This window comes from Lolium perenne, chromosome 1 (genome assembly GCF_019359855.2).
Source record: "Lolium perenne isolate Kyuss_39 chromosome 1, Kyuss_2.0, whole genome shotgun sequence".
In the NCBI taxonomy this organism is placed as follows: domain Eukaryota; kingdom Viridiplantae; phylum Streptophyta; class Magnoliopsida; order Poales; family Poaceae; genus Lolium; species Lolium perenne.
In genome coordinates, this window is record NC_067244.2 from 131943071 (window position 1) to 131951933 (window position 8863).

Genomic DNA, 8863 nt, shown 5'->3' on the forward strand with positions numbered 1-8863 from the left:
GTTGTGCTGGTTGTGTTTTCAGGAAAAGAACCAGACGAAGCTGAAGAATTATTGGCTAAAATAGGCCGGAATCATGATGATTGGTCTACACCTGAACCAACTCCAACGCCAATATTGAAGAAGAGGGGTTTAATTAAATTGAATGATGAAGATATGAGGGAAGCCAAGAAGTCTCTCAAGGAGAAAGGTATTAAATCCAAAGATGTGAAGAATCTACCTCCCATAGAAGATATATGTGAGATAGTTCCCCCTTCATCCATGATTGAGGTAAACTCCCTTCAACGCTTTACTAGGGAGGATATTCCGTATTCAAAACCTCCTGCTCAATGCTTAGATAAGTTTGATAATTATATTGTTAAGCAAGAAAATTTTAATATGAGAGTAGAGAATCATCTAATGGAAAATTCTCAAGCTATTAGCAATTTGCATGATATTGTGGAGAGAACCTCCAATGATGTTAAGATGCTTGTTAAACATTTTCAAATGGTTCAAACTCAAATTGATCAACTCACTAAGGTGCAAAATGACTTGTTAAAAAATAACCCTAAAGAGAAACATGCTTATGAAGTAACAACTAGAGGTGGTGTCTCTACACAGGATCCTCTATATCCTGAAGGGCATCCCAAAAGAATTGAACAAGATTCTCAACGAATTGAACCTAGTGCTCCTTCTAAGAAAAAGAAGAAGAAACATAAAAAGGTTGTAGAATCCTCTGAACCTGTTAATGATCCTAATAGTATTTCTATTTCCGATGCTGAAACTGAAAGTGGTAATGAACATGATAACAATAATGATAATGATAAGAATGATGCTTCTGATAAAGAAGAGGTTGAAGATGAACCTGAAAAGCATGCTAAAAATAAAAAGTATACTAAAGAAGATTTTATTGCTAAGAAACATGGTAATGAAAGGGAACCTTGGGTGCAAAAGCAAATGCCTTTTCCTGCTAAGAAACTAAAATCAAAGGAAGAAGAACACTATAATAAATTTTGTGATTGGATGAAACCTTTATTCTTGCAAATCCCTTTGACTGATGCTATTAAATTGCCTCCTTATTCAAAGTATATGAAAGATATTGTTACTAACAAAAGGAAAATCCCCAATGAGGAGATTTCCACTATGCTTGCTAATTACTCTTTCAATGGCAAAGTTCCAAAGAAGTTGGGCGACCCAGGTATACCTACTATTCCTTGTTCTATTAAGAATAATTATGTTAAAAATGCTCTATGTGACTTGGGAGCCGGTGTTAGTGTTATGTCTTTTTCTCTTTATAAGAGGCTTTACTTAGATAAGTTGATACCTACTGATATATCTTTGCAAATGGCTGATAAATCTACTGCTATTCCTGTTGGTATATGTGAGGATGTTCCTGTTCAAGTTACTAATAACTGCTTGATATTAACTGATTTTGTTGTGTTGGAAATGCCTGAAGATGATAATATGTCTATTATTCTTGGGAGACCTTTTCTTAACACCACAGGGGCTGTTATTGATTGCAATAAAGGAAAGGTTACTTTCAATATTGATGACAAGGAGCATACTGTCTATTTCCCCAAGAGGATTGATAAAGTATGTGGAGTTAATACTATTTCTAATGTGAGAACTATCAAAATTGGAACTATCGATTGTCCTATATATGAGCCTAAAGAAGGTTATCAAAGTCTTATGATTGGATCCATATCAATACAATTCAAGGTAACATGATTGATTTGAGGTTTATTTCTTCTTATGCTATGCAAAATTTATTTGGTGGCAAGACTTGATCAACCTTGTTAACAAATACTTTTTATATGCATAGAGGGGGTAAACAACATCTCTTTCTTCCTCCACTTGTCTTACTTGCTGTAGCACTTTTGATTTGCAAAGTTCCTTAGTTAATTAGAGATTTCAAAAAAAATTCCTGTTCAGTAATAATAAACTTAATGCCCAGAAATGTGCATTTTTCAAAGTTTTCAAAAATTCACAAAAATTATACCGTTGGTTCTATTTTTCGAAAATGCACCTGGGAGCACCTGGGGATAACCAGTGGGGCACCCCAGGGTGGCACCCCACAGGCCGGCGCGGCCAGCAAGGGGGGCGCGCCACCCTGGTGTGTGGGTCCCCCTTTGCCCCACTTCAGCATCTCTTCCTCCCACACTCTTCTCTCTCCCGAAAAAATCAGCACCAGCTTTCTGTCACTCGCGTTTTTGCTCAAGAGCTCAGGATTTCTCGATCTCCATGCTCAGCCCAGATTTCTGTCTGAAATTTGGCACATTTGCTCTCCAGTATGTGACTCCTCCGATTATCCAAGTAGAATTTTGTTTGGTTGAGTATATCTTGAATATTTTGCTGCTGTAGGTAACATGTTTAGTGAGCTTGCATGTTTGTTCTAAGATGTATAAACTAGTTTTGATGCATGATTAGTACTCTAGCAAGTTCCTATAGTAGTTCCCCTCGATTATATGTCACCAAATCAAATTTTATATTGTTTGTTGAAAAATTTCAGAAAATGGAGTGGAATAGATATCAACTAAACCAACAAGAATTGGAGGTGCAACAAGTCATGAGAGTGAACCGCGAAGAGGGAGTATACCCCTCTTACTACCCGTGCACAGATTTCATGAGAAGTGCGGGAATATTGGAAGATGTTCAGAATCTAATTTCTCGTGCAGGGTTGAATGATTTTGTTGATGGAGAACCATGCCAATATGCAAAATTGACTATGTCTGTTGTGCAGGATTTTAAGTTCAATTGGTCGCAATCTAACCCCATGGTTCAGTATAAGATTTATAATAAAACTGTCAACTTGCCATTCAAATGATTTTTGTACAGCAATTAGAGTACCGCAATGGGGATCATGCAAGAAGATAAGGGGATCGCCGCGAGAACTCTTAAGCCTCTTCGAGATGATTTGTCATGGGAGGAGTTTCTCAGAGGATGGTGGTAAAATCACTAGCATTCAACTCCCAGCTATCCGCTACTTTGCTTATTTCATTACTAAATGCGTTCTTGCTAGAAAGAATGGTAGTAAACTATCTATCCAGGATTTAGCTTTTCTAGCTGCTGCACTGCAAGGTAGTAAGACTTATAATTTGGGGGCATTGATAGCTTATAGACTTGCAACTAACCGTGAGAAGGGCGGAATCTGTGGAGGTCTCATCACCTCTCGTTTACTAGCTTTGCATGGTGTAGAACCTCACCATCTTGATATTCGACTTTCCGTAGAAAGACTTGACATAGTCTCCATGATTAAACATGAATTTGTTTCTGATTCATCTAATTGGAGTAACCTATCTTACAAGATAACATTTTACAAGAAGTCTTGGAGAACAACTAAGAAAACTGAAAAACTAGTGAGATTGCCTGCGCCTGTTCTATTTAACCTTGATTCCAGGGAGGATTGGTCAGTCACAGAAGGTGCACTGAATGCACACATAAAGGGAGGATGCCATCATGCAAGAGACAATATGGAGGAGGCCGAGGAACACCTCGACTCGTCATCCGATGCAGCAAGTTCTTCGCATCAACATTTTGGACATGTGGAGCCTCCGCGCTTTTCTTCTCCACAGGGACCCTACTATGACTACGTCATGTATAATCCACCGGCGAGGAACAGCGACCCTCGCTGGGGTTGAACTCCACTTAGGCCAAAAGCCTAAGCTTGGGGGGAGGTATACCGGCATCACTCATTCTTTGCATATTATGGTTGCTGGATACTTGTATATACTTATTTAGTTTGTTTGAGTGGTTTTCTAATGAGAGGGAGATGATATTTGGGGAAGTGCTGCCTGAAAACAGATTCTGGACTGTTACCGAAAAAATTCTCAAAAATAGCCAGGACGGTATTTTGCGAAGCCAATTTTTGTGCATGTTCCCCAGGTTGTTATCTAACTTTCATTAGTTGAGCACTTTTCGATTTGAGCAGTGGAAGAATTTCTTAAAAATCGAGTATTGTACTGCTATCAAGTTTGACGAATTTCTGCTGCCTTGTGTTTATGTGACTCTTCTAATTTGCCATTTCTTGTTTTTGCTTTGTTTCTTTCCTAAAATCCAAAAAGACCAAAAATATTTCTGTTGTTTCTCTTCACCATTTGTTTGTTTTGGTTTCTTTCATTTATTTTGCTTTATTTGCTATCGTTGGTTTACTATAAGAAAATCCAAAAAGATTTTGCTTTGTTTGCTTGTTTCCTTTTGTTCTTGTTTCCAATTCGAAAACACCAAAAATATTTGCTGTTCTTCTTTGGTTTGTAAAGTTCATCTTGAGTTCAATGGTCTTCGGTGGCTGGAGCGTGGTTTTCATTTCATATTATCCAAGCTACACAAGTGAAAGGCAATAATGACGATCTACGACAATTGGATTGTGGTGAGAGGCTGGTATGAACTCTATTTGTTTTCATTTTTGTACATATAATCATCCAGGTGAGCATGCTTAGTTGGTTCATGTGAGGTATATGTCATTTAAGAAAGTCTAGTAGTTCATGATCTCTCATGTTTAGCTCCAATTTATTAATATGAGTAGCATGTCATGGATGTTTGCTTGCATTGTTTTATTCATAAGTAGGTATGACATTGTGGTATCCTCCTGTGAATAATTCATTTATATCGACTTGGCACATGCTCACGCATGCATATGACTGAACAAAAGTCAATTAAGCCTCTATGATTTACATTGCTTCAGAGTTCTTGTATCACTTTTATGCCTCCGTTAATTTATTTTGCCGCAAGCATGATTATGACAGTTACTGCTCTCTTGATTTGTCGCTCCCCAGTCTATTGCTAGCCTTCACCTGTACTGAGCGGGAACGCTGGTCGTGCTTCCAAACACCTGAAAACCAAGTTGTTCCAAAGTGTCCACCATAAATACCTAAGCATGGCATTTCAAACCATTTCAAGTAAATTCTCATGCGCTACCTTTAAAACCTTCAAAATGCTTCTCAATTTGTGTTAATGTTTCATAGCTCATGAGGAAGTATGTGGTGTTTAACTTTCAACCTTGTCATTTACTCTTGACGGACTTTCATTATGGACTAGTGGCACATCCGCTTATCCGATAATTTTGCAAAAAGAGCTGGCAATGGGGTTCCCAGTCCCGATTAATCAAACTTCATTAATAATTCTCTTCACATATTTTGCTCTGATTCATCAGTAAGCAACTTAATTTTGCAAATAGACACTCCTCCATGGTATGTGATTGATGGAAGGCACCCGAGGATTCGGTTAGCCATGGCTTGTGTAAGCAAAGGTTGGGGGGAGTGTTACTCATAATAAAAACTAAAATACGTGTGTAAACAAAAGAGAAGAGGGATGATCTACCTTGCTGGTAGAGATAACGTCCTTCATGGGAGCCGCTCTTGAAAGTCCGGTTGGCGAGGTAGTTAGTGTACCCATTACCATTCGTTGACAACAACAAACACCTCTCAAAATAATTTTACTCCTGTTTAAAAAATGAAAAGCTCTAGCGCATGTTAATCCCTGCTTCCCTCTGCGAAGGGTCAATCTTTTACTTTTATGTTGTGTCTCCATCCTTTCTTTGAGCACTATCTTGAGAGCACACCTGTCATTCTTAGTATAATATGCTTGTCCCAAAATATGATTGATTGCGGTATAACTTTGATGCTTTTATCTTTGACAATCACTATTTCCAGTCTTTCTGTGAACTTCAGAGGTGCCTGGGCATTTATGTTTTGCTGATCAAATATGGGCAAGCGAGATACCACTTTATCATACTCTTTTATGAACATTACAATCCTGCTTATAGACATGATTCATGATGCTTATTATTAATTGTTGGTACTTTTCCATGATTGACATAGCTATTAGATGATCTTATTTGCATGTATCTTATTATGAACTGCCTAAGTGTTAGCCATATCATGAGAATATATACATCATATGAACAAATGTGTTCGTGAAAGTTCTTTTATCGCGTCAGTTGTTAACTGAATTGCTTAAGGACAAGCAATAAGCTAAGCTTGGGGGGAGTTGATACGTCCAAAACGTATCTACTTTCCCGAACACTTTTGCTATTGTTTTGCCTCTAATTTGTGTATTTTGGATGCAACTAACACGGACTAACGCTGTTTTCAGCAGAACTTTTCTGGTGTCTCGTTTTTGTGCAGAAATCCAACTTTCAGGAAAATCTTCGGAATTTATGCGAAAGGTCCTATTTTTCCAGAAGACTCACGGAGCCAGAAGGGCAAGTCAGGTGGAGGCCCGAGGGCCCCACACCCAAGGGCGGCGCGGCCCAGGAGGGAGGCGCGCGGCCCTAGCGTGTGGCCCCCTCGGCTGGCCTCCGACGCCCTCCTCTGGACTACTTAAAGGGTTCGATCTAAAAATCGCGAGGAAGAAGTCGAAGTCGCCAGAAACCCTCCAGAACGCCGCCACATCGCGAAACTCCGTCTCGGGAGCCAGAAGTCTCCGTTCTGGCACTCCACCGGGACGGGGAATTGGAGGAGATCATCGCCATCATCACCACCGACGCCTCTCCATCAACCAGCCATGTTTCCCCCATCCATGTGTGAGTAATTCCCCCGCTGTAGGCCGAAGGGGATGGTAGGGATTGGATGAGATTGGTCATGTAATAGCATAAGATTGTTAGGGCATAGTGCCTAGTGTCCGTAATTGGTACTTTGATGATATTGTTGCAACTTGTTATGCTTAATGCTTGTCACTAGGGCCCGAGTGCCATGATCTCAGATCTGAACATGTTATTGTTTCATCATGATATTCATTGTTTATGATCTTACCTGCAAGTTGTATACACATGTCGCTGTCCGGAACCAATGGCCCAGAAGTGACAGAAATCGGGACAACCGGAGGGGATGGTAGTGATGTGAGGATCACATGTGTTCACGGAGTGTTAATGCTTTGCTCCGGTACTCTATTAAAAGGAGTACATTAATATCCAGTAGATTCCCTTGAGGCCCGGCTGCCACCGGCTGGTAGGACAAAAGATGTTGTGCAAGTTTCTCATTGCGAGCACGTACGACTATATATGGAACACATGCCTATTGATTGCTTTGTACTTGGATACCGTTTTATTATTATCTGCAAATGCCCTGATATGATTGTTACATGAGTTTCTCTCATCCATGCAACGCCCGTTATCCGTCCCCGTGCCTACAGTATTTTAATTCTGCTGCTGTTATTTCACTACTGCTACTGCTATAAAACTGTTACTACTGATAAACTCTTGCGAGCAAGTCTGTTTCCAGGTGCAGCTGAATTGACAACTCCGCTGTTAAGGCTTTCAAGTGTTCTTTGTCTCCCTTGTGTCGAATCAATAAATTGGGTTTTACTACCCGCGAAGACTGCTGCGATCCCCTATACTTGTGGGTTATCATTGTCTTGTGGTCGTTTGTGTTGGCTAGCGTGGGTGAGGCACATTGTGTTGGGTCTATGTTAGACGATTATGGGTGTGTGCTGTTTGTGTGGGCTTGCCCTGGTGTTGTAGGTTTTCTCCTAAAAATTGTGCGCTTCCTTTTTAATTAATGGATGAGGGAAAGCTTTTGCCTCTGTTAAAAAAAAGTCGCGAACACGGCGATTCTCCCATGCATAATTTAGCCGTCTATCTGGTGCTTTTAGATTCATGTGTTTGTGTACCATTGTACCAATATCATCAAGTTTTATTAAGGTTTTTCGAAATCGTTAAAAAAGGCCAACCTTCGCGAAGGGAAAACAACTCGCCCCACACACGACAAGTGGCGCGCTGTGGTACCAGAAAATCTCTAGGAAGTGGTCTCCCTGCTCGCCACGTGTCGCAGGGGGAAGCAAGGTGGGGATGAGGGAGGAGAGAGAAGGCAGATGGAAGCTGTGTTGTATCAGTTTTTCCTTTATTTTCTAGATTCGTTTTTTTTTAATGAAATATCTTGAGAATCGTAAATCCAAATTACGATCCGTTTTTACTTTTGAGATCCTCGTGTCAAGATCTTTAAAATTTGATCCCGTGTTCATAGGTTTCGGCATATTTTTTCCGTACTTCCAATACTAGTATGGTTGTGCTTCTGGTGTGTACCTAACTGTACTCGTGCTTCAATTGATAAGTATTTTTGTTTCTACTGTATTTGATGCAGTTTTTCTCTTTTACTCAGTAACTGTACTTACACGTGTGCGCTATTGTACATGTGCTTCTGTACCAGTACTTACTCGTGTGCGAGACTGTACTTATGTACTAGTACTTGCTCATGTGCGCGATTGTATTTCTGTGTACTCGCTCGTGTGTGCAACTATATTTGTACTCGCTTGTGTGTGTATCTGTACCTACCCGTTTGTGCCTCTGTATCTACTCGTATGTACGACTGTACTTGTACTCTCTAGTGTGTGCATATGTACCTACTCATGTGTGTATTATATTTGGTTCAGTTTTTCCTTTACTTGGTAACCGTTCTTGCTCGTGTGTGCATATGTATCTACTAATGTGTGTACTTGTACCTATACCCGCTTATGTGTGCACCTGTACCTACTCGTTTATGCCTTTGTACCTACTTATATGTGCACATGTATTTGATGCAGTTATGTTCATAACTGTACTCGCGGTATAAACGGACGCGTATTCTGTATTCTTAGAGAGGAGAAAAAGCAATCACATGAATGCATGCCTACTGCTACGCCCGTGATGCATTAAAGCTGAGCGATGCTACTTCAACAGGCGCGCTATATCGGCCGCGCTGCAAAAAAATGGCCGGTATATCACGCGCGGGAGGGAATCAGGCGCTCCAGCAGGCGCGGTAAACGGTGCGGTGCTGTAAAAAATTTAAAGCGCGCGGCGTTTTGTACAAACCGGAGCGGCATATCTGACGCGTCGGCTACAGCACGCGGCATCGCTCGTCCAAGCGCGAAAGAACCCCCGCGCTGAAACTTCTTCTTCCGCGTCGCCGCCCGAGCG